At 39.3% G+C, this 25201-nt stretch overlaps 1 long non-coding RNA gene across 1 annotated transcript; it reads right to left on the bottom strand.

Annotated features, from left to right (window-relative positions):
• Positions 1–6016: 6016 nt before the first annotated feature.
• Positions 6017–12920, bottom strand: LOC133298070 (uncharacterized). Its single transcript, XR_009749727.1, has 3 exons — positions 12822–12920; positions 6839–6900; positions 6017–6138 (listed from the first exon to the last, which is right to left on the bottom strand). It is a non-coding gene; the product is annotated as an uncharacterized LOC133298070 (long non-coding RNA).
• Between the last annotated feature and the right edge of the window lie 12281 nt (positions 12921–25201).

The raw sequence follows: 25201 nt of genomic DNA, 5'->3' as shown, positions 1-25201 counted from the left end.
ATAATGGTTGTTAGCCCAAGATGAAGTTTGGAAGCCCACCTAAGAGGGAGAGGGCGCATGGTATTGTTAATGGGTTTGGATGGTCCAAGACATTACTAATTAATTTAATTAATTAAATTAATTATCAAATATTTAAATTTTGAATTTTGAATTTGAAATTTGAATTTTGAAATTTGAAATTTGAATTTTGAAATTTGAATTTTGAATTTGAATTTTGAAATTCGAATTTTGAATTTGAAATTTGAAATTTGAATTTTGAAATTTGAATTTTAAAATTTGAAATTTGAATTTGAAATTTGAATTTGAATTTAGAATTTAAATGTTTGAACGTTTGAATTTAAATGTCTGAATTCGAATTCGAATTGGCTATGAAAAGTTGTTTCATAACAAAAGGATAAGATGAGATCTTGTTGGAACAAATCCCTTGTATCAAGAGAAGATCTATAGAGATCTCCAAGGGCTGGTGTGGGGCACCATTTTGGTGGGAGATGATTGTCATCTTGTCAAACCAACAAGCTCCAATCAGATTTGGTTGTTGACAGAATCAGTGAGCTAGTTGGTTCAAACTTGAATGCAACAGCTCAAATGTATCTGGACCCTTTTTGGGCTGAATATGGGCGCATGAATTCGTGGTCATATGATGACCATTTGTTCATAATTTTGACTAGATAAAGACCTAGTCATATGAGGATTCAAAGGGGAGGTTGTTGGGATTTTTGAATTGCAACAACTCCACCTTTGTCTCACTCACTTGTGCGCCACTTTTATTATAAGTAAAGTAAAAATTCTGATTTGATACACTAATTCTCTCCCTCTCTTGTGCGCCTAGTTGGCGAGTTCCTCCTTAAGGTTTTTGCAAAAGAACCTAGCCAATTCTTCTATATACCATTCCACTCTTGTGAAGTTTTCATGCTGGAGACTTCACTCTTCTAAACACATTCACCTAGCCTCCTTTTTCACCTATTGAGCACATAGCAAGCCTCTTCGTGGTGGTCAATTGGTGGCTTTCAAGAAAGCGTTCTTGCATCTTGACGTGGGTGGTGTGGATCAACGTTAAAGGGTTTGAACCCTTCAAACCTAACACTGATCGTCTTGGAGTTTTGAACTCACAAACAAAGGTAACATCACATGCCATAAAGCATGATTCTTGATTGCATGTGTAATTCCGCATATGAAAAAAATTGTTTTTCCCTCTCACATGCTACGGCCTTCAAAGCCATTTTACTTTCAATAAAATCCTAGTATTAACCTAGCTGACCAAGCAGCACCAAAGATGGAAGTCTTACAACTCACAGCAACTGAAACAGAACCATGCTCAGCCTGTGGTGACCTTCATGACTCAACAGACTGCCCATCCACTGCATTGGTGTGTTATGCAGAAAATTTTGGCAATAGGAACTTCACCAGAGACAATCAACAAGCAGGACAAAATACACATTCAAGCCCTGGAGGAACTATCATTAAAAATCAGAACCACAATATCCAATGGAGGCCACCCATTAACCAGAGACCATTCAACAACAATCAGCAGCAGTATCAGCAAGGTAGCAGCAGTGGGAACGTTTGAACAAAGAAGAAACAACTACGTTCCGTTCCACAGAGATGACCAACACATCAACACCCTAGAAAATTATGTCAAGGAATATGTCACCAGGAATGATCAGTGGTCAGGAACATTGAGTCCCATCTGGGGCAGATTGCTGCCAACCTTCAAACCAGAACACCAGGATCACTACCAGGGGACACTGAGGTCCCCTCAACCATTTCTGAAACCCCTTGAGAGGTAAGTACCATCTCTAGCTAAAGACATTAAACTAAGCGCTGACTGGGAGGCAACCTACTAGATACATTTGCTCTCTGACAAAGAGCAAAGTTTTGGGGTGGTTATCCATAACCACACAGCTCCCAAAAAGTAGGGAACGTCTGATGTTCCTCTACAAAAAGTCCAAATAAAGTACGTTCCGTTCCAGGAACGTAGTTTTGGGGTGGTCCCTGACCACACAATCCCAATATAAAAAAAAATAATAAATATATATATATATATAGATATAATTATATGTTTTTTTACATGTTCATTTAGATTTATTAAATAATAAGTGATAGGTTAGTACGTTCCCTTTTCCTTATTTAGTACTCACTGTTGCATGTTTTCTTATTATTTATTTCAGTTATTTATTTATTTATTAGTTAGGAAAAGACAAAGGGAACGTTCCCTGGGTTAGGAGATAAGAGTGACTGGGACACCTGTCCCTGCTGAGTCACTTAAAAAGATACGCAGCCATATCTAATTTGCATTCATTGCAAATCTTGGAAACGCGCACAGAAAAAGTAACCGTCTCCTCAACCATTAAGACAACTGCACCCTTTCCTTTACCTCTCTCCCACGTCTTGACCTAAACCGTTCCATCTTCTCACACTCATCCCATCAGTAACTGGTCACCTACTGCTGACCACTCGTTCTGTAACGTCCCCATTCCACTACCTCTTCAACCTCCTCTCCTTAACCTCCATGTCCCAGAAACCTTTCATTTTCTCCCCCACTGTCTATTTAAACTCGGCCTCTGATTTCTTCAAGTTCTACTTCTTCCATTCAACTCAGAACCCTTTTATCCCTCCTGCATTTGTGCCCTAACTCCCTTTCTGAACAAAATGACTAAGCTTTCATTTGAAGTGACCCCTGTAGCCAACCGCGGTGAAGAACCAGAGCTCACTGAACCCACCATCATTCTGTACCCAAAAAGGAACATTTCTCTACATCAGGACAAAGTGGTTCTGCCTCCATTTGTGAAGAAATCACTGAACAAACTTCGGTGGTTGCTTTTCGCCACTGATGACCGTGAGTTGAACTTCAACTGGGTGGGAGAATTCCTATACCAGACGAGGAGGCACCTGATGTGGTCACAGTGAGGGGAAAATAAGTATCATTTTCCCCCGCTGATGTCCAGGAAGTACTCCACCTTCCCTCTGTCACCAACTGTCCATACCAGGAGTATTTGGATAGTAGGGAGGTGTACAAATTTCAGAAGGATCTGAAGCAGACAGTAGCCCTGGACAATCCCAACTACTACAAAGGGTCCCTCTGCAAGGGGAGCATGAAGGACATAGCCAGGTTCTGGGCACTATTTGCCAACTCCAACATCTCTCCCACCTCTCATAAAGCCTCTGCTAGCTGGGGACTTCAAGTTCAAATTTACTGTATCATTAAGCACATCCCTTTTGATGTAGTAACTCTCATCTACAACAGCTTGCAGAGGGACATAAGGAAGACTAAGGTCTTCCTCCTCTGCCTCATCACCAAACTCTGCAGGAGAGCTGGTGTAGAGGAACACCCAGATGACACCACGAAGGCGGCATCTACCCTTGATGCTAAGACCTGGAACGGTCTTAAAAGCACCTATATTGACACCACCCAACCTATTCCTGCCAATCTCAGATGTTCCCCCACCAGAGATAGTGAGGAGGAAACACCTGTGGCCTCACTGAAGAAGACCACCAAGACCACTCCTACAAAATCCTCCTCCTCTGGCCCCGTTCCGGCCAGAAGAACCATCCCTCCTCCTACCAAGGTGAACAAGGATGCCCCTGTTGCTACTGATGGAAAACAGGGCAAAAAGAAATCTCCTGCCAAACCTACCCCAAGAAAGGGGGAACGTTCAAGTCATGGGATAAAGAGGGTCCTCAATAGCAATAGGCCAGAAGGAGCATCCTCTGCAAAGCCTACCACCCTCTCTGACAAGGAGGAGGAGAGTGAAGACAATAAGCCTTTAGCAAAAAGGCTGAAGGCTGGCAGAATGTCAGCACCTAAACCAGCTGCCAAGGTGACGTCCCCAAGCAGCTCAGACTCTACATTTTCTTACATTCCGTCCCCACCACCTGCTCACTCTCCACCACAACAAATCACCCCACAACCCTCTCCTAGGCAACAACAAGGAGAGGGACAGAAAGACAAAGAAGTAGCATCTGTTGCAGAGACATCAATGGCTGAGCAAGAGGCTCAGCCATAGAAGAAAGCAAAGACAACAGGCCGCAGGCAGATCAATCTGGGAGGTCCTCTGTCATTTCCTGTCATCCGTCCCGATACATCTGGGGACGAAGCTCTTGCCAGAGCTTTGGCAGAAGAAGAAGGGATGGCAATTCCTCCATTGATGAAGGAACAAGCTGTGACCATGCCCTCATCATCCAGACCACCAGTGGATGTACCCAGCACAACACCCGTTGTGCCTTCTGTTGTTGGCAATAGCCAGCAGAAGAAGCAACCTACTTCCTCCCCTACTGCAGCAATCCCCATCGCAGCTAGAAGAAAATCACAAATTGGGATTGCTGAAATCTTTGAAATGCTTGGGGAGAAATTAGAAAAATGGTTGCCAGCCAAGAAGTCCGTTCCCCAACTTGACATGACAAGCATCAATGCAGAGCTGCAGGCTCTAAGGGACGGACTGGCATAGCTTTCCTCTGCCTTCAACACCTTTCAGGAACAGCAGAAGGAGGAGAGAGAACAACAACTCAGCACCATAAAAGCAGCCATCAAGGAAGCCAGTGCTGCATCCTATGAATCAACACTCCAAGCAGTCCAAGGAGAAATTGCTAAAGCAGCTAACTCCCTAATCCTTTCCAACTCTCTGCGCAACCACACAGTAGAGCTCTTACTCAACAGGCTCGTCGCCAAACAAGCTGAGGAACGTAAGGAAACCAAAGAAGCCATCAGGGCCTTTGGAACGTACCTGGAAAGGAGAATTTATGAGTTGGAAATGAGACTGCTGGATGTTGAAAAACAAGTCATCCATTTTCGCACTGGCAGAACCATGATGAGATCCACCATCAACTCCCTGGTTGCAATCATCAGCAATCTACTGAAGGATGCTGAGAAATGGCTCCCTGCACATGAAGTCCTCAGATTAAAAGATCTGCTCAGGAGGAGACCATTGACACAGGAGGAGATTGATGAAGCCAAGGAAGCTGAAGCTGCAAAGAGGAACCCTTGGGACAGGAGACCTCCACAATGAAAAGGAGAAACCCTCCTTTTTATCTTAGCTTAGTTTGTTTTCAATTCTGTTTTTAATTTAGTTTCTTTCCGTTCCCTTGTAATTAATCTTTTTGAAATAGAAAAGACCTTTTTTTGATCAAACTGTTTGGTATATGCATGCATTTCAGTTATAGTATTAAGACTGCCCAATTCTTTTGGATTAACTAACATACATGAAACACAAAGTCACTGACTAATCATGCTTGTTCTTTCTCTGAATACTTGAAAATAGAAACAGTGCAGGGAATTTAATCCTCAGATTTTTGAAAGAAGCTGATCTGTGTGAACTCAAACTGGTAAGGAACGAAAAAATGCCAAACACCTACTTCTGAGAGCGTTCCTGAGGTGTAACCACAATGAAACTTCTCAGCTTGCCTTAATGCTGTAAGTAGTGCTGAAGACAGATGAATTCTGTTGTCAAGGATTAAAATAGAATCACACACTCACCTCACCTCCATCGTACACCATCTGGTCAATCAGAAAGAACAAGGAATGTAACACCCTCCCTTGTATTCATCCAAGAGAGTTGTTTGCTAAGCAAAATTAGAGTTTTTGACGTCTTTACTTTGATACCAAAAAATCATTTTGAAGTTGCTAATTAAAACTTATAATTGAAATCGAGTCACTTACAAAAATCAGAGTGCACTTTCAAAATTTCTTAACTTGCTGAAAATATTATTTTCCTGGCAGACGTTGCTGTCTTGAAAATTTTGTATAAAATAAATTTCAACGATCCACAAAAATATTCTTTGTAATATAGAAAGAGCACGTCTGGGGCTTCGCGTGCATATAAAATAATAGCAAATCGGAGGTCGTTTGCCTCTCAAAACATAACTCGCAAAGTGCACGCAAAACTGTTTATAAATCATCACTAAATAAACGTTTAGAAATTATTTTCGCAAAACGTTTTCAGAATTTCTCCAAAGTAAACGATAATCATAAAAGTCTCACAACAGTAATAAAATCATGGTTCCAACAGTAGTCTAAGGTTCTCCACGTAACAAAAGTACAGTCATCCAACGTCATCCAACAGACAAAATAACATCAAGTCCAAACAGTAGCAATTAACAATAATTATCCAAATAATCCATGTCCTCATATGCTCTTTCGTCCTCCTGCAATTTTATAAGAATTGCAGCCCCAAAGGGGTGAGAAAAATCCCAGTACTGTGATAGCAAAACCAATAAAGCAACAATATTAAACTAGGCACAAAATTATAAACAGTCACATCAGCATTTCATTTTCCGTTAACATATAACGCCATCATTACGCTCATAGCACCTTCGTGCGCGTACTAGCATATCATTAGTGCGTATATAACGCCATCATTACGCTCATAGCACCGTCGTGCGCGTACATACACAGTGGATATTCCATAATGGCTCCCTCAAAGGTGAATTCCAACTGTGACCTATGCGGACGGAAGCCAAGTGTCCCATACCCTGGTACCGAAGGGATGCCTATATGATGCGTGCTCAATCGTATGCATATTTATATAGATATTATTATTAGCCAATGCAACATGAAATTTATGCACGTATGCCATGCCATGCTTTCACACACACAAAAGAAAAAGGATGCATGATGAATATGCATGACTAGATTATCATCATAATAGCATGTATTTCATGTACTTTCCGTACCAAGCTGCCACATAACTATTACTTCTCATTCATGATTTTCCATCTTGTCACATTCATAGGCAGCATACATATAGCATATGACAGCACATTAATCCAAGGCACATGTGAGCAACAATTCACAATTCTATACACTAGCTAATAGTCACATTAGGTAATACCACCAAACACTTACCTTGTGTCTAAGCAATAATCAACAGCACCAAAACCAGCCCACACTTTAATAATTATGCGCACCTAATCAATGGTATAATAAGTCAGAACTTTATTCATATTACCTATTATTTATAAGCAATTCCCATGCCGCTTTATTCTTGCATTTTTACTCAAATTAACATGCTTCTTATGCTAACCAATCCCTGACTTCATACTGATCTAATGACTGATTAACAGAAATAAAATCCTAAGTCCCCAACATATACCAATTCGGTTTTTCAAGATTATTTTACTAAATGAATTTCTGACTTCTTATAAATTTAGTAGCTCATTACAATGATGAAATCCAACACATACAGGTTCGGCTTCCTTAGCATAAAAGCATTCAGGATTTTTATTTAAATAGCCAACCCCACTAAGCCTAGGGTACGGTAAAGGGGCCTAGAGCATGTTGTCCCTAAATTTCTTAACCCCAACAAATTTGGTTTCTTACCAAGGAGAATGCTCACGGAATTTCTCGTTCACATAATAACTCTCCTAGGTCATGTGTGTGCTAAAGGGGGTCTTTATGTTATCAAAAAAAAAAAAAAAAAAAAAAAGGGGTCTTTAAACATGCTACACAATTAATTTTAATACATGTATTATTGGGTACATGTTCCTAGCCATTAAACCGCCCCATGATTATTTTTATTCAAATAACTTCCACCTTCCTAGACCTATGTTGCGCAAAAGAGACTTGAAACATGTTGTCAAAATAATCCAATCCACCTAATTAATTTGGTTAGTCAAAGGGGCCGCCCAATAAACTGTACAGAGAACTATTCTCCAATTTCGCCAAAAATTCAGCTTAGACCCACAAGCAATAAATCCTAGGCTGCTAAAAAAAAATAATCCAAGAAAGCAAGAAGTCAAAATAAAATGTTCTCTAATTCTTGCAAATTTTCTCGGTTCTCATAGTTCCACAACTAGAGAAATTTTCTGATTGATAGTTAATACCTTTATATGTTAGCAACGAAAATTCCAAGTTTTCCAAAATGTCCAACATCGGTTTCTCATTATTGGAATGGGTTCAGGGTATTTATTTACCTGACTATTTCGTTTAAGCCAAGGTGCGCTAATGGAGAAAAACTAAGCATACTGTCCAATAATTTTACTCATGCAATACTTGTTACCCAAAATTGCCCAATCAATACAGTCCATCAACTTGATAAGAGAACTGTTTCCCCGCCCAAGATTCAGATTTCTTTTACAGTTTTCAATCCTAAGTCCAAGGGGTCCAACAAAGCAGAATAACATGTTGAATAAACGTTAAATGTGGAGTTATGTGTCAGTTTAATTTTTAATGGGTTTAATTCAGCAATCAATTTAGTTTTTAATGGGTTTAATTCAGCAAACGTTAAATGTCAGTTTTATGTTTTTAAGTTTCTGAAATTATGTGAGTTTATTGTGATGTTAAGTGTCTTTATTGTAGAGTTACAAGTTTTGTAATTTAAAAATCTATTGTTTGAATGAAAAGTTACGACTTCTGCCTTAGTAAAAATCCTTTGTTTTACTCTTCTCCTAACAAATTGGTATCAGAGCTATGGAAAAGGGGAGTGATATGGCACTACCTAAGTTGACGAAGGAGAACTACGAGAATTGGAGCATCCAGATGAAGGCTCTTCTCGGATCCCAGGACGCTTGGGAGAATGTTCAAGCAGGTTTTGTAGAACCACAGGATACTGGAGGCTATTCAGCGGCTCAAACTAAAGCGTTGAAAGAGACGCGTGCAAAAGACAAGCTGACGTTATTCATGCTCTTCCGAGCTGTAGACGAATCCAGGTTTGAGAAGATAGCAAATTGTGAGACCTCAAAGGCAGCCTGGGACATCTTGGCAAATGTCTATAGAGGAGCTAACCGGGTTAAACAAGTCCGGCTTCAAACCCTTCGTGCCGAGTTGGAGGGAATGAAGATGAAGGACACGGAAGGAGTATCCGGGTTCGTTGCCCGGGTTCAAGGAATTGTGAACCAGTTGAAACGGAATGGAGAAGATATACCTGACACCAGAGTGGTGGAGAAAATCTTGAGATCTTTGACAGACCAGTTCGAAAACGTGGTTTGTGCGATAGAGGAGTCCAAGGATCTGTCTACACTCACCATTGACGAGTTGGCGGGTTCCCTTGAAGCGCATGAACAAAGAAAGAAGAAGAAGGAGGAAACTCTTGAGCAGGTACTTCAGACCAAAGCAACAATTAAAGATGAGAAGATGCTCTATTCTCAAAGTTTCCGAGGTAGAGGACGTGGCCGCAGTGGACGAGGTACTAGCCGTGGTGGTAGAGGTCGAGGCCGAAGTCAAGAAGTGTATGGTGATGAGGTAGGACAGTCAAATCAACAAAACTGGAGAGGACGAGGACGAGGTCGACGAGGAGGTCGGTCACATTATTCAAACATCGAGTGTCACAAATGTGGAAAACTTGGTCACTATGCGAAAGATTGTAACTCGGACAAGTGTTACAACTGTGGCAAAGTCGGACATTTCGCAAGAGAATGCAGAGAGGAGAAAAACGTGGAGGAGACGTCCAACCTAGCCACAGAAGGCGAGATGAAGGATGGTGTCTTGTTAATGACACACAGTGAAGGAAGTCCTGACGATGACATGGAGTGGTATCTTGACACGGGTGCGAGCAACCACATGTGCAGACATAAACACTTCTTCAAGGAGATGATAAAAGTGGAAACCGGACATGTTTCGTTCGGGGATGCCTCAAAGGTTAAGGTAAAAGGCCGAGGTACGATCTGTTTCCTACAAAAGGACGGGTTAATTGGCTCAATTCGAGATGTGTACTATGTACCCGACCTAAAAAGCAATATTTTAAGCATGGGTCAACTGATGGAGAAAGGTTACTCGGTTATTATGAAAGACCGGGTATTGTATTTGAAAGATGAGCAAGGTCGGATGATAGTCCGAGTTCAAATGGGTAAGAATCGTATGTATAAACTGAATTTGAAATGTGTACAGGTTGAATGTTTACAAGCCGAGGTAGAAGATAAGGCATCACTTTGGCATCTCCGGTTTGGTCACCTACATTATAGTGGTCTAACCAAGTTGGCAGAGAAAAAGATGGTGGACGGGTTACCTGACATAAACTTTGAAGGAAAGTTTTGTGAGAGTTGTGTACTTGGCAAGCATGCCAGGACCACGTTTCAGAAGATGGCAAGATTTCGGGCTAAGCAACCTCTGGAACTAATACATACCGACTTGTGTGGACCCATCAATCCGGGTTCCTTCAGCGTTAAGAAGTATTTTATTTCCTTTATTGATGATTTCTCACGGAAAACTTGGGTTTACTTTCTGAAGGAGAAGTCCGAGGTGTTTGATGTGTTCAAAAAGTTCAAGGTGATGATTGAGAAAGCAACAGGAAGCTATATCAAATCGGTGCGGTCTGACAGAGGTGGGGAATATACCTCAACAACGTTTATGTCGTTCTGTGAGGAACAGGGGATAAGGAGGTTTCTAACAGCACCATACTCACCACAACAGAATGACGTGGCTGAAAGGAAGAACCGGACTATTCTTGACATGGTTCGGTCAATGCTGAAGAACAAAAGGATGCCGAAGGAGTTTTGGGCGGAAGCTGTGCAGTGTGCTGTGTATGTGCAGAACCGATGTCCACATTCAAGCTTGGATGACAAAACACCACAAGAAGCATGGAGAGGTCAAAAGCCTTCAGTGGCTCATCTCAGAGTTTTTGGTAGTGTGGCCTGTGCACACATACCGGACCAGCTCAGAACCAAGCTCGAGGATAAAAGCAAGAAATATGTTTTTATTGGATATGATGAAAAAACAAAGGGGTATAAGCTGTTTGACCCCGTCAACAAGAAAGTCATAGTGAGCAGAGATGTAAAGCTCAATGAAGCAAATGAGTGGGACTGGAGCAATTCATCTTAGATAAACTTTGAAGACGGAATCACAACACAAATTATCAACCCGGCAAGTCCTGAAGCTTCTGATGATGAAGACGAGGTACGACAACCCAGGATGCGGAGCATACAAGACATATATGAGTCAACAAGTGAGGTACATTTTGTTTGTCTTCTTGCAGATTCTGAAAATATAAGCTTTGAAGAAGCCATCCGAGATAAGAAATGGCAAGACGCCATGGATGAGGAGATAGAAGCCATTGACCGAAATAACACATGGGAGTTAGCCGAGCTACCAAAAGGAAGTCGGCCCATTGGAGTGAAGTGGGTGTTCAAGAAGAAGATGAATGCTCAAGGGGAGATAGAACGATATAAAGCTCTGCTAGTTGCAAAAGGTTATAAGCAGAAGGCTGGAATTGACTATGACGAGGTGTTTGCCCCTGTTACAAGGATGGAGACAATTCGGCTACTCATCTCACAGGCTGCTCAATACAGATGGCCAATACATCAAATGGATGTAAAGTCGGCATTCCTGAATGGTGTTCTTGAAGAAGAAGTTTATGTTGAACAACCGCCGGGTTACATGAAGGCAGGAGAAGAGAAGAAGGTGCTGAGATTGAAGAAAGCACTTTACGGGTTGAAGCAAGCACCACGAGCATGGAATGCTCGTATAGACAAATATTTCAAGGAGAATGGACTTGAACAATGTCCATATGAACATGCTGTTTATGTCAAGAAAAATGGAGGAGACTTGTTAATTGTGGCTCTTTATGTTGACGACCTCATTTTTATGGGAAACAATGCCAAGATGATACAAGAGTTCAAAAGCACAATGACAAGAGAGTTCGAAATGACAGATCTCGGTTTTATGAAGTTCTTTCTCGGTTTGGAAGTAAAACAAAATGAGAAGGGAATCTTCGTGTCGCAGGAGGCTTATGCAAAAAAGATTTTGAAAAAGTACAAGATGGAAGATTGCAACCCGGTTTCAACACCAACGGAACCCGGTTCAAAACTTTCTAAGTTTGATGGAGGAGACCGTGTTGATGCAAGCAAGTACAGAAGTTTGGTGGGAAGCCTACGCTATCTCACATGCACGAGGCCGGATATCTCGTTGAGTGTCGACATAGTAAGTCGGTTCATGGAGGAGCCAAGATACACACATTGGAAGGCGGTAAAGAGAATTCTGAGGTATGTTCAAGGTACAGTTTCACACGGGTTACACTACTCGAGCTCGGCAAAATACAAGTTGATTGGATATTCTGACAGTGATTGGTGTGGAGACGTAGATGATCGAAAGAGCACGGCTGGTTATGTGTTTTTCATGGGCAACACGACATTCACTTGGATTTCGAAGAAGCAACCTATTGTGACACTGTCGACATGTGAAGCTGAATATGTAGCTGCATCTTGGTGTGTTTGTCATGCAATGTGGCTCAGGAATTTGCTAAGCAAGCTGGAGGAAAAACAAGTCGGCCAAACTGTGATCCGAATTGACAATAAGTCGGCTATAGAGCTAGCCAAGAACCCGGTAAATCATGAAAGAAGCAAGCATATTGACGTCCGATTTCACTTCATCCGGGATCAAGTAAAGGAAGGAAATGTGGAGCTAACACACGTGACCAGTCAAGAGCAAGTCGCGGATATCTTCACGAAACCACTACCGACGGTACTCCTTGACAACTACAAGAAATTGATCGGCATGAATGATGGCAGAAGCATTTAAGTTTACGGGGGAGTTTTGTTGAATAAACGTTAAATGTGGAGTTATGTGTCAGTTTAATTTTTAATGGGTTTAATTCAGCAATCAATTTAGTTTTTAATGAGTTTAATTCAGCAAACGTTAAATGTCAGTTTTATGTTTTTAAGTTTCTGAAATTATGTGAGTTTATTGTGATGTTAAGTGTCTTTATTGTAGAGTTACAAGTTTTGTAATTTAAAAATTTATTGTTTGAATGAAAAGTTACGACTTCTGCCTTAGTAAAAATCCTTTGTTTTACTCTTCTCCTAACATAACGAACATGATTATAAATTAAAACTACCCTCTTAATATACTTGCAGATCGCATAGAGAAAAAGGAGTGGAGGAGTTAAAACTCGGTTTACCTCCTTGGCTACAGACCAGTAATCTATCTCAATCGAACCAGAAACAGCCTTCTACTCTTTCCTATCTCCCCAAAACCGAATCCAGCTGCAAGCAAGAGTGGAGATGAGCTCAACCACCGCTGGTTCAGGAGCATGCAACGAAATGAAAAGAAAACAACTTAATTAGGGTCAACCGAATGGAAGGAAACAAGAATTATCTCACCTCTTTGATGGGTGTTCACGGCTGACAGGGGGAAAGCAGCAGAATAATGAGAGGAATTTGTACTTTACTCTCCTCTGGTGGTGACTCGACCGAATGGTACCGGGAAGGAAAGGAAGACTTGAACGTTGAGTTCTTTACTAAGGAACGCTCACGGTTCTGTGCAGAAGAGGGAAGTGGGTTGTGTTCTATGACTTGAACCAAGGGATGTTCAACGGTTCTGCCTTGATCTTTTTGGTGCGTATAGGTGAGGACGTTGTGTTGGGTTCTTCTTCCGGGTTTGAAGAAAATAGGGGAGAGAACAGTTTACGATTTGTAAATCATTATTTGCCCCAACAAGTTGTTTAACCGAAGCAAGGGGGAAAGGAGGAAACTTCTTAACATTAGGCTGAACCAAAAACTAACAGTACTATGCGTACACTAGAAAGGAAGTGGGGAAAGGGTGTGGTGTGTGGATTTCGGGCCAATCAGAAGACATGCAAGAGGAATAGAAGGCATGTGGCGGTCATGCAAGGGGATAGGAGGACTGGGTGTCACGCATGCAAGAGGTTTGTGACATTAGTTACCATGTGTAGATCCTAAACCAATCATGGACAACCTTGAAGGATCCTTAGGATAAGGTTAAGATGGATGAAAGTTTTGAGCTGAAGTTAAGTCCCACAACATGGCGTATGGGTCGTCGACTTTGGGAAATAGGGTCCAAAAATTATAAGTCCAATTGTTCTCCTATCTTAGGAATTAACCCTTGCCTTATAAATTTATGTGCCCTCTACTTCTCTGCCAAAGGGTTTGTTCTTTGAAATAAAATTACTCACCTACTTTTAATGAGTACTCATATAATTCTAAGTAGTGTTATGCTTTCCATGTATTATAATTTAATTATTCCTGCACTCCTAACTAGAATTTCACATGCATAAAATAGGTACTCATCCTCCATGGTAATACCAATAATTCCCTAATTTAATTTAACTACATCCTAAAGCAAACATTTATATAATCCGAAAACAAGTAGTCCACCACATTCCTAATTGCAATTTAAATAGGTTCCTAATTAGACGGGATGTTACAAGGAACGTACTCAACAATGAACAAAAAAAGGACAGAAGGAAAAAAAACAAAGAAAAAGGGGAACAACCATTCAAAAGAATTCAAGAAAAACCAGAAAACCTTCCTCCAAAGGGGGAAAAAAGTTTAAGAAAAGGTGTTCCCTCAAAACAGAAAAAGTCCAAGTTCAAAGGCACAAAAGCTAAACGTTCCTTGATCCCACAAATCAGACCACCACTTCTTCCACATTTCCATACACTTACCCATCAAAGAATCCTTGGAACGGAAGACAACTGTACTTCATAGGAACGCAGCAGAAAGGCAAGTTCTGAAGAATCACATCCAGGAATGGACAAAGCAAACACCAACCCATGAGTGACAGTGAGACAAAAGAACAGCAACCTTCTCTTATCTGGGGACAGAATCCTCTTCTGTTTACTATGGAGAGTAGTTCATTTTCTGAAAAGTTCATGGTTGCTCACTGGCTCAAGTTCCTTTCTGTTATGCTATTCTTTTAAATTGGGCAGACCAATACAATATTTCTGAGTTGTTTGAGGACAACCAACAGTTTAGTTATGGGGTGTTTGATGGGATGTATATTCGTTCCCATCTAAGCCCATTTTGATGGCAAAATACCATACGTTCCCTCATCTGATGAGCAACTTCAGCATGAAAATCACTTGTTTTACACATTTGTGACAAAAACACAGTGGGGGAACGGATAGTAACGTATTCCTTTAAAATATATTAAAAGGGGAACAGGCTGAGACACATTTAATGCACCTGCTCCATTCATTTAATGCCTCTGTACACTTTGCAGGTAACGTAGAGTTAAAGACTTCTAAAAAGCAAGGCGGTGCACCAACTGAGCAGCTGGAAACGTGAAGAGCAGAGAATCAAGAGTTCTCATTGGCTGAAAACAAAAGCAAAGCATGGGAAGGTCTGCACACTAATCATCACCAAATCCTGTTCCATTCAGCAATTCACGCAAGCTTCACACTCTGCTGCCACAGTCCCGTCCCCTCATTCAAGCAACTAGCTCCAAAGGAATTACAGTCTTGCCACTCGTCTTCCAGCTATAAATAGGACCACCCTCACACAAAAACATCATCGAATCCTGGAGGGTTTGCAGTCCGAAAGGAAGAGATCACTTAGTAATAGTTAGTAACTTAGTTTAATTTTAAGTTGTAACTGTAGTTAAGTGACAACCCCTCTTCTCTTCTCTCTAAACAACCATCAAGACTCCATGAGCAAATACCCATCTTTCTCCATTTTCTGTTTCTTTTCGTAACTGTCTTTTAAATTAATATAAGTGTTTTTCTCTTCGTTCCAATCGTTATCTCTTGACTGAATCTCGGGTCTATGTGATCTCAGTTGAGAATAATTATGTTTAAACTATCAGCCATGAGCTGAACTATCTGTGGAACGGGTAAGCTGTGAAACTCTTAAAGAACTGTTTTCAAAACTCTTGACCGAAGCTTTTTGTATTTCTTTGGCTAAGTAAGCTATATTCATTGTGCGCCAATGGAAATTGGCTACATACTGAGAGAGGAACTTCCATAAGGAAGGGATTTCAGACAGCTTAGCCATTGGGGGAAGGTAGTGTTATGGCAAAAACACTACTGGTCACTTTAGGAATAAGGGGCCAACTCGTCTATTTTAAGGTTCTGTTCTAAGTACCTGTTGGAGTCAAGGGAGCCATAGGAATATGGAAACTTGTGAGCCATCTAGTCCATGAGCTGAGGAATCAGAGTTGGCAGACAAGAAACTGGGACAAAGCCAAAAAGTGCTAAGTCTTGAGCAGAGAAAACAGCCCCTTTAAGAGTGGAGCAGTAAATCCGTTCCTTCTGTTAAACTGTTTTAGTCACCACCCTGTTGTCTCTTGATTATAGTTATTTCTGTTTTTGTAGTTTTTACTTTATTTAATCTTGCACTTATAAAACCCCAATGATTATTATCTCACCTTCTTCTAAACATGAAGGATCACATACATAACGCAGCGAGCAATTTTTTGTCACCAGATTGAACCTACTGTTCCTGAGGAACATTGTCAAGACAGTAGGGAACGTTTGACCAGACAGTTCATTCACTAACTTTTCTTCTCATCTTCATTCTTTATAAAATAGTATAAGACAATAATTAGGACTCTATCCTCGTGACAACGATAATTTGGGCACTAATACTCCTTTTATTACTTGATGCGTGCACTTGCGTACTTGGGTTGGAACTAAGGGAACGAATCTATGTTCTGCAAGAACAGAGAAACGTCCCCTATCAGAACTTATATTTTTCCACCATCAGCAAACCACCCAACATGGCACAAACTCAGCTGTGCACTAATATACGACATCTCACCTATACCAGTCATCTCACCAATTCAGGATACTTCCAAGGATCATAGTCCTTATAGAAGATAATAATAGTCTCCGGGAACATAATCCGCGCAGAGATAACACGAGTCTCCGGGAATATAATCCACACAGATATAGCCATACACTCCGGGCACATAAGCCGCACAAAGATAACAATAGTCTCCGGGCACATAAGCCGCACAGAGATAATACCAGTCTCCAGGCACATAAGCCGCACAGAGATAACAACAGTCTCCGGGCACATAAGCCGCACAGAGATAATATCATATCATGTCCGTATATAACTGCAAAATGTGTTTTGTATAAACATATGAGGCTACTCTCATTATAGGAATAGTGGTATACTAGACATATTTCACATATGCATAAATCACTGTGACTTCCTGGGTATTTTTCTTTCCATGAATGGTCTACACATTTATCTTGACTAGTCATCCGACCTAGTTCATAACACAACCAATATCTCATGATTCCATAATCCTTCTCCAAGTTCTGTACACATCTCACATCTCTTAATATAATATATCATATTTCCCACATATAATTCCCATCACACGAGGATTTTTTTTTTTAAACCCAACCGTCCAACCATATAGAACTAATTGCACCTCAGTCCTTACACTGATAACTGTACATCAGTCCTTGCATTGAGAATTACACGTCAGTCCTTGCACTGACAATTACACATTAGTCCTTGCACTGATAATTACACGTCAGTCCTTGCACTGACAATTATACATCAGTCCTTGCACTGATAGTTACATGTCAGTCCTTGCACTGATAATTACACATCAGTTCTTGCACTGATAATTACACGCCAGTCCTTGCACTGACAATTATACATCAGTCCTTGCACTGATAATTACACGTCAGTCCTTGCACTGACAATTATACATCATTCCTTGCACTGATAATTACACGTCAGTCCTTGCACTGACAATTATACATCAGCTCATTAGCTAATCTTATCATTTTCATATTTACATTACACATTAGCTCTTTCGCTAACCACGTAATTTCACGCTCTATTGCACATTAGCTCTTCCACTAACCATGCAAATTTTAATTCCTATTGCACATTAGCTCTTCCACTAACCATGCAATTCAGCTCAATAGCACATTAGCTCTTACACTAATCATGCCATTCTAATTACCATTGCACATTAGTTCATACACTAATCATACAATTTCACATTAAATTATACATTAGCTCTCTCACTAATCATACAATCTCACATTAAATTGTACATAAGCTGTTTCACTAATCATACAATCTCTTTCCCTTAATGGTACATTAGCTCATTCACTAATCATACCATTTCACTTTATTGTTGGAAAGCAATAGCTCACAATATCTTGTCACAGTTCTAATCCATTACCTGTTACGACTCTCATAAAACTATACTCAATACTGTAGAGCAACCCATCAATCTTCTTGCTCACTTCTACCCTTGGTGTTCGTAGAATATCCATTACATTGAAATTATCTCCACTCCGTCCATCAATCCATATCAATTATCAGATTATTTCACAAGCACACTACTATTAGTAGTATATATATACCCCACTGGATCATAATTCCTTATACAATTTTCATTACTATTTCACAGAAGATTATACAATTCAACCATCCTTTACAAATATCCCCTAGCAATTATGCTATTTCAAAATACAACATTCACCCCTTGGAATTTCCAAGAGACATCCATTATGGGTCAATTCTCTTATGCATTATACCACCTGAACCTCTACCAAGGAGCCATTTCCAAGTAAAATCCCACACATTAATGCACACATATAATCAGGTCACATCATAACAAAATCACAAACATTTAGTCATACTTTCTCATATCACATTTGTTTCCTTCATGGCATATTCTTCCAGTATTTCATTATTGAAAATCATGCTCTCAATGAACCTTGTTCAATGCCATCCATGGCAATTTTCTGAACTTCTTACTTTGTACTCTCTATACATCATGATATCCTCACTTATGTCCAATCAACATTAAATCATCATGGAATCAATTTTCATATTTCAGCATTGAAGTACATAACACATCATTGTCATAGTTATTATAAGGCACTCACATTCTCCAACATACGATCTTAAAGATTCAAATTATTTTTATACTCAAACATCTCAATCCATTAAAGTGTGTGCCCTTCATTAGGGACTTATAACTTCCTTATCTATCATCAATGTATCTAAGCTTACATATAAGCATACCTATACAAATTTCCAAGAGTTCATCGAGGTTCCAAGTCACTCTCTATGTCAAAGTTATACCACTAAATCCATATATACTCAATTGTTTTAACTACTCCATACATATAGGGAATATTCACCAACACTATCATCATAATATCGACTCATTTCAATCATACTTAAAAAGGGTAGCATTCTACCTAAAAAAGGTTAGACATACCTCCAAATAGTCCCCACTAATTCCTCAATTATGTAACATTTACTCCACAACCTCAATCCTACGACTTGCATTAGGTGCTCCAGGGTTGCCACGAAGGCGTCTTATAATGACCACACATATAACACGAAGGAATGGGCTGATCAGACCCACACTAAGGAATCGCATGTGCAGTAATCAATAAGAGTCTACGTACAACTATACAACACTTACCACAATTATTCAACAATCAGAGTTCCCTAAGAAACTGCTCTGATACCATAAAATGTAACAGCCCGTTACGTACCGGTGATGTTATCATTGCATATGGTATTAAGCGCAGTTACAATAACAGTAATCGACTTAATTAAACTACGGGTAAACTTTTTCTTTTATTAAATCCTTAACTTTAAATATTAACCATTTCTGTAATCAATTAAAAACAACACTGTAATCACAAATGCAAAACTCGCGGAAGCGTAAAACTTATTTATTATAACCCCTCTAAGCAATACCATCACTTTAGGTTGTAAAACGACACTTTTTTAAAATTTTGCACAGTGGGAATCGATTCCCTGCCTCAAGGAATCGATTCCTAGAAGCTACAGTAACACACAGAAGCTAAAATTTGACTCCCCTGTATTGAGGAATCGATTCTCTCGCAAAAGGAATCGATTCCTTGAAACAGAGAACGCAGAATTAAGCCACTGTTATGTTGGGAATTGTAACAGCCCATTACGTACCGGTAATGTTATCATTGCATATGGTATAAAGCGCAGTTACAATCACAGTAATTGAGTTAATTAAATTACGTGTGAACTTTTTCTTTTATTACATTCCTTTCTTTAAACATTAACCATTTCCGTAATCAATTAAAACAACGCCATAATTGTAAATGCAAAACTCGCGGAAGCTTAAAAACTTACTAAACATAATCCCTCTAAGCAATGCCATTTATTTTAGATTTTTGAAAACACATTTTTGAACTTTAACACAGTGGTAATCGATTACCATGCTTAAGGTAATCGATTACCCAAGGTTACTGTAGAAGTCAGAACCTCAAATTCAGCTCCCCTGTTTTCTGGTAATCGATTACCAGAGATTGGTAATCGATTATTGAACTAGGTAATCGATTACTAATGCTCTGGTAATTGATTACTTTGAAGACAGAAGCTCAATTTTTTGTCCCCTTTTGCAGGTAATCGATTACCAGTGAAAAGTAATCGATTACTATGCAGCAAAAATGACAGATGACAGCTTTTGAGACCCGAAATGAGTGGTCTAACTTACTCTTAACACATTGCTACTTCATATACACTTTACACATGTCCTAATGTAGGCTCTAGGCCCTTCCATCATGCATATTCATTAATCAATGCATCAATTACAATGTTCTCATTATCATAGCCATTTACCTATGAAATGGTCCATATACAACATAAGTTTTCCAATGCCTCAACTACAACATAGGTGGCCATGGACAAGTCCCATGCTCACACAAAATGTGAATAGAAACAAGAGGCATAATGTAAATCCAATACAAAAGACTTAGAATATAATCATGAACATCACAAAAGCATGGAAACCTCCACATGCAATATGTTCATAATCTAAATCCCAAAATGCTAACTAAATCCTATGTGCATCATCTATGCTTCTCCAAAACACCATGTACTCCATATGCACCACATGCTACTGCCATCCACTAAGTGGGCTTCTTGCTCGAAACTCCTCCGTGCTCATAATGTCCTGAAACAATGTCCCCAAACGTGGGGTGAGATATACATATATATCTTAGTAAACCAAGGGTACTAGAGGATCACTCCACCCCATGGCTCACTCAAAGTGCTACAAATGATATCATGTAAAAATGCATGCATACAAAATCACACATAACTGGGCACATCCAAGAACATCCTCATAAGGATTTCGTTCGAGGACCCCATCATATAACTCCCGGGAATCTTCCTGGTGCCTCTCCCATGGTTGAGACGACCCCTTGGCAAAACCCAACTGGAACTCCTCATGAGCCCTATCTAGCGGAAGTCCCACGTTTGGATCATCCTGGTACTGCTCCCAGAGTCGGTTCCACGGCAAAACCCGACCGGAATCCCCAAACGATATCTCCAGCGGAAGTCCAAACCAACACACATCTACTGGCCAGAGATCACAAACAATGCACACAACAGTAATGATGCATGAACATACATTTTCCACACCACATCATACAACACAAATTCCAACCACAACCTTCCACTAGGTGTGGTGGAGCACACAAGGGACTAAACCCCAGTTCCAAGGGTTTACCTCAACTCCAAGCACAAGGCTCCAAACGTACGCTCCGAGCTCAATCTTCCACTATCGCGTCCGAGAGAGGTAACCTATATGATCAACAAATGACCATCAACATATGCAAACAATTCATCAATTTCACACAATTAGAAAACCAACCTATAGTCACTTAGGCCTAATGGCCCATTTCCATTTAATTCAATTATCTTAACTCCTTGACTCATCAAAGTGATTCATCAACCCCACCATTATACACTAAATCAACATCCATTGCCTAAACCATATTTTCGCATCATTTTTCCTACCAACTACCTATGGTTCGAATTCATCAATGAAACACCCTTCAAGGTTTTCAATCCAATTCAACAATTACACATGTCATAAAATCCTATTATTAACCTATATAATAAACAATCATGCCATTTTCACACAACTAAATTTCTAAATCTCATGACACTTGATTTTCTTCCTAAGTTAAATCATCATTTTCACTTAGAATTTTCATAGCATTTCTAGCTCAATCATGTCATTCTAAGACATTATCGTCTAATGCTATTTTTCCATTTGAGCTTCCAATCATCATAAATCAACAATTACAAGCATAGGGTTCATAAATTTGATCTATGAAATCAATCATAAAAACCATGTAAATACACTCACAACCAATGCTAGACTCTCCACCAAGGCTTCTCCAAGCATCTAGAGGTCCAATGCCTACATGAACATCACTTTTTTCCAATCTTTCAAAACTGACCTAGGCTAAAAACTCACCAAAGGAGCGATTTCAAGGCTAGGAGATATCACCAATGGCTTTAGAATGGTTTTTCCAATTGATTTCAACACCAAAATCAAAGGATTTGGCCAAGAAATGATGGTTTTGGATGAAAAGCTTTCATAGCCTTCAATGGGGAAAAACCCACGCACGGAAGGAGAAGGAAGAGAGAGAGATCGTGAGGTTAGTGAGAAAATGAGGGAAACTTAAGTGGATTTTAGTTCCGCGGGTCCCACACGCGATTTAACTTTAATGAAACATCTAATTTAAGCCACAATTTCATAAACTACGTATTTTTCCCGTTCGTGTCATATTTTTGTTTCCTAAAAATACTTATCACAATTTCACGCCTATCGGTACAATTATACCGCAGTATTTTATACCGAAAAATCACTATTCATCAAATTTTCAGAAACTCGCCTATCCACTCGATTTTTCGTTCTGAATCCATTTCCGGCCTTATTTTTACCATTTGAGACCTTCTACTCGATTTTTCATGCCTAGGGATACGTGTTTGGTAAATTACCATTTTGCCCTTCTTATGCATTTTGACCCTAATCTCAGGATTTTCACTAATCCTAACCTTTTAAGCGACATTATCATCTATACATATATATTTAGAAATACGAGGTGTTATAGGAATCGATTCCTTTCAAGAGGGAATCGATTCCTTAACTGCAGAATTGCATTTTGACAGCTTTTAATGCACTAAATGGGTGATGTAACTTACTCCTAACACCTTAATACTTAATATACATCTTACACTAGTACTAATGTTGGCTCTAGGCCCTTCCATCATGCATATTCATTAATCAATGAATATTTACAATAATTCACAATATCCTTTGCCATTTACACATCATATGGCTCATTTTACTTCATAAGTCTTTAAATGCCTTTAAACATAATGGGTGGCTATCGAAAAGTCTCATGCTCACCAAAATACCAATATACACAATAGGTATGAAATCTAAACCAAATACAAAAGACTTAGAACATAACCATGAACACCACAAAAGCATGGAAACCTCAACATGCAATATGTTCATGATCTAAGTCCAAAATACTAAATGTGTAACACCCTCCCTTATAGGCCTCCAAGAGAGTTGTTTGCTAAGCGGAATTAGAGTTCTTTTGTCATATTTTAAGTACTGAAAAATCATTATTTAATGTTGCTAATTAAAACTTGTAATTGAAATCTAGTTCCATACAAAAATCAGAGTATGCTTTCAAAATTTCTTAACTTGCTGAAAATAGTAATTTTCTGTGCAGACGTTGCTATCTTTAAAAATTTGTATAAAATCAATTCCAACGATTCAAAAAAATATTCCATATGATCCAGAAAGAGCACGTCTGGGGCTTCACGTGCATATAAAATAATAGTAATTCGGAGTTCGTTTGCCCCTCGAAACATAACTCGTAAAGTGCTCGCAAGACTGTTTAAAAACAAACACTTAAATAAAACGTCAGACATTATTTTCGCAAAACGTTTCTAGAATTTGGTTCCAAAATTTTTGCTGATCATAAAAGTCTTAAAACAGTAGTAAAATCATAATCCAACAGTAATCCAAACTTCTCAAATTAATACAGTTATCCATCAAATAAACAGCAACAACAAAAATCCTAACAGCAGCACATAACAGCAGATATCCATATAATCATGACTTCATATGCTCTTCCGCCCTCCTGCCATTTTGTAAAAATAGCAGCCCCAAAGGGGTGAGAAAAATCTCAGTAGTGTGGCAACAAAACCAGTAATGCAACAATACTAACTAAATACAGAATTACAAAACAGTCGCATCATCAAGTTAAATCCGGCAGATACTAAACTTTATCATATTGTGTATATAACGCCAAATATACTAATCAAGATGCGTATATAACGCCAAATATATACTAGTCAAGATGCGTATATAACGCCTAAAATGTACAGCGCCGTCGTGCCTGTACACACAAGTACAGTGGAGGTCCCTCCCTTAATGGCTCCTCAGAGGGTTCCAACTGTAACCTAAACGGACTGAAGCCAAGTGTCCCATACCCTGGTACCGCAGGGATGCCTACATGATGCGTGCTCAAACGTATGCACAGTTTTCGAAAACATTTCCAATTACAAACATGAAACTTGTGCATGTATGATATGTCATGGTTCACACGCAACATACAAATAAAAATTATGAATGTATATGCATGACTAGATAATATTCAAGATTTCATATAGCTTATGGATTCAATATCAAGATGCTGCAGAATAATCAAAACAGAATAAGCAGCCTTTCAAGTCCAAAACAGAACCCATATACATAACCAAGATACATATCTCATAGAGTCCAAGATCAAGATGCTGAATCAAAATAATTTCTCAAGATAAATATCCAGCAATTCAAACCATGAGCAGAATCATATACAAAGTTCCAAACCGAGGCACAAGAGAGCAACGTTCACAATTCATGCTCTAGCTAGCAGTCACAGAAGGTAATGTCACTAGACACTTACCACATACGTTCCAAATATTTTACCAGACAGCGGCGTATAATCCAAAGTTTCAAGGGGGTTGCGCACCTAACATATAGTGCAACAAAAATCAGGATACGTTCAAACCATTCCTATAAATTACCAATAATTCCTAGCTTAACAGCTCATGTACCCCATTCGGCCATCAATGATCTTTTCCCAAAAGTATTCTGACTTCAATAATAATATTCCAATGTTTAAGAGTGACTAACCACACCCAAACAGAACCAGTTTCATCATACAAAGGACTCAAGACACTTAATTAAATTTTTAGCTTAACAAGGCCATAGGTGAGGGAGAGAAACGTCTAACCTCATGTTGTATTTTGATTTAAGAAGGACCTAGTTCATAACCAGATTTACCAAAACAAAATGGGTTTTAATAAATAAGGAGCTCCTGACATTTATTCAAAATTTAACTCAACAAGACTAAGGGTGCGAGAATAGGGGTTCAACATCATGCTGAATATTTAAATTAGAATAGGACTTAGCTCATAACAAAAGTTACCAAGTCAGAACCGATTTCATATAAACCAACATCAAGGATAATTTATTTAAAAAGCTCATATACTACCTTTAAGATTGCGCTACTAGGGGTCAAAACATACAGTCCTCTTTATTTAACATCTTAACAGTTTTAGATACACTAACTCAGCCCCTATACTTTGTTAGAAGAGCATTTCAAGGTTCATTTTCTTTATGTTTTCATTCTAAAGTCTAAGGATAGAAACTGGCAGAATCTAAAAGAGCCAAGTATAAAAAAAAAGAGTCATTTCCTAGGCATGC

This window comes from Gastrolobium bilobum, unplaced genomic scaffold, assembly GCF_033153095.1.
Source record: "Gastrolobium bilobum isolate Gb01-03AN ecotype WA unplaced genomic scaffold, APGP_CSIRO_Gbil_v1 utg1662, whole genome shotgun sequence".
Classification (NCBI taxonomy): domain Eukaryota; kingdom Viridiplantae; phylum Streptophyta; class Magnoliopsida; order Fabales; family Fabaceae; genus Gastrolobium; species Gastrolobium bilobum.
This window is presented reverse-complemented; position numbering and strand designations above follow the sequence as displayed.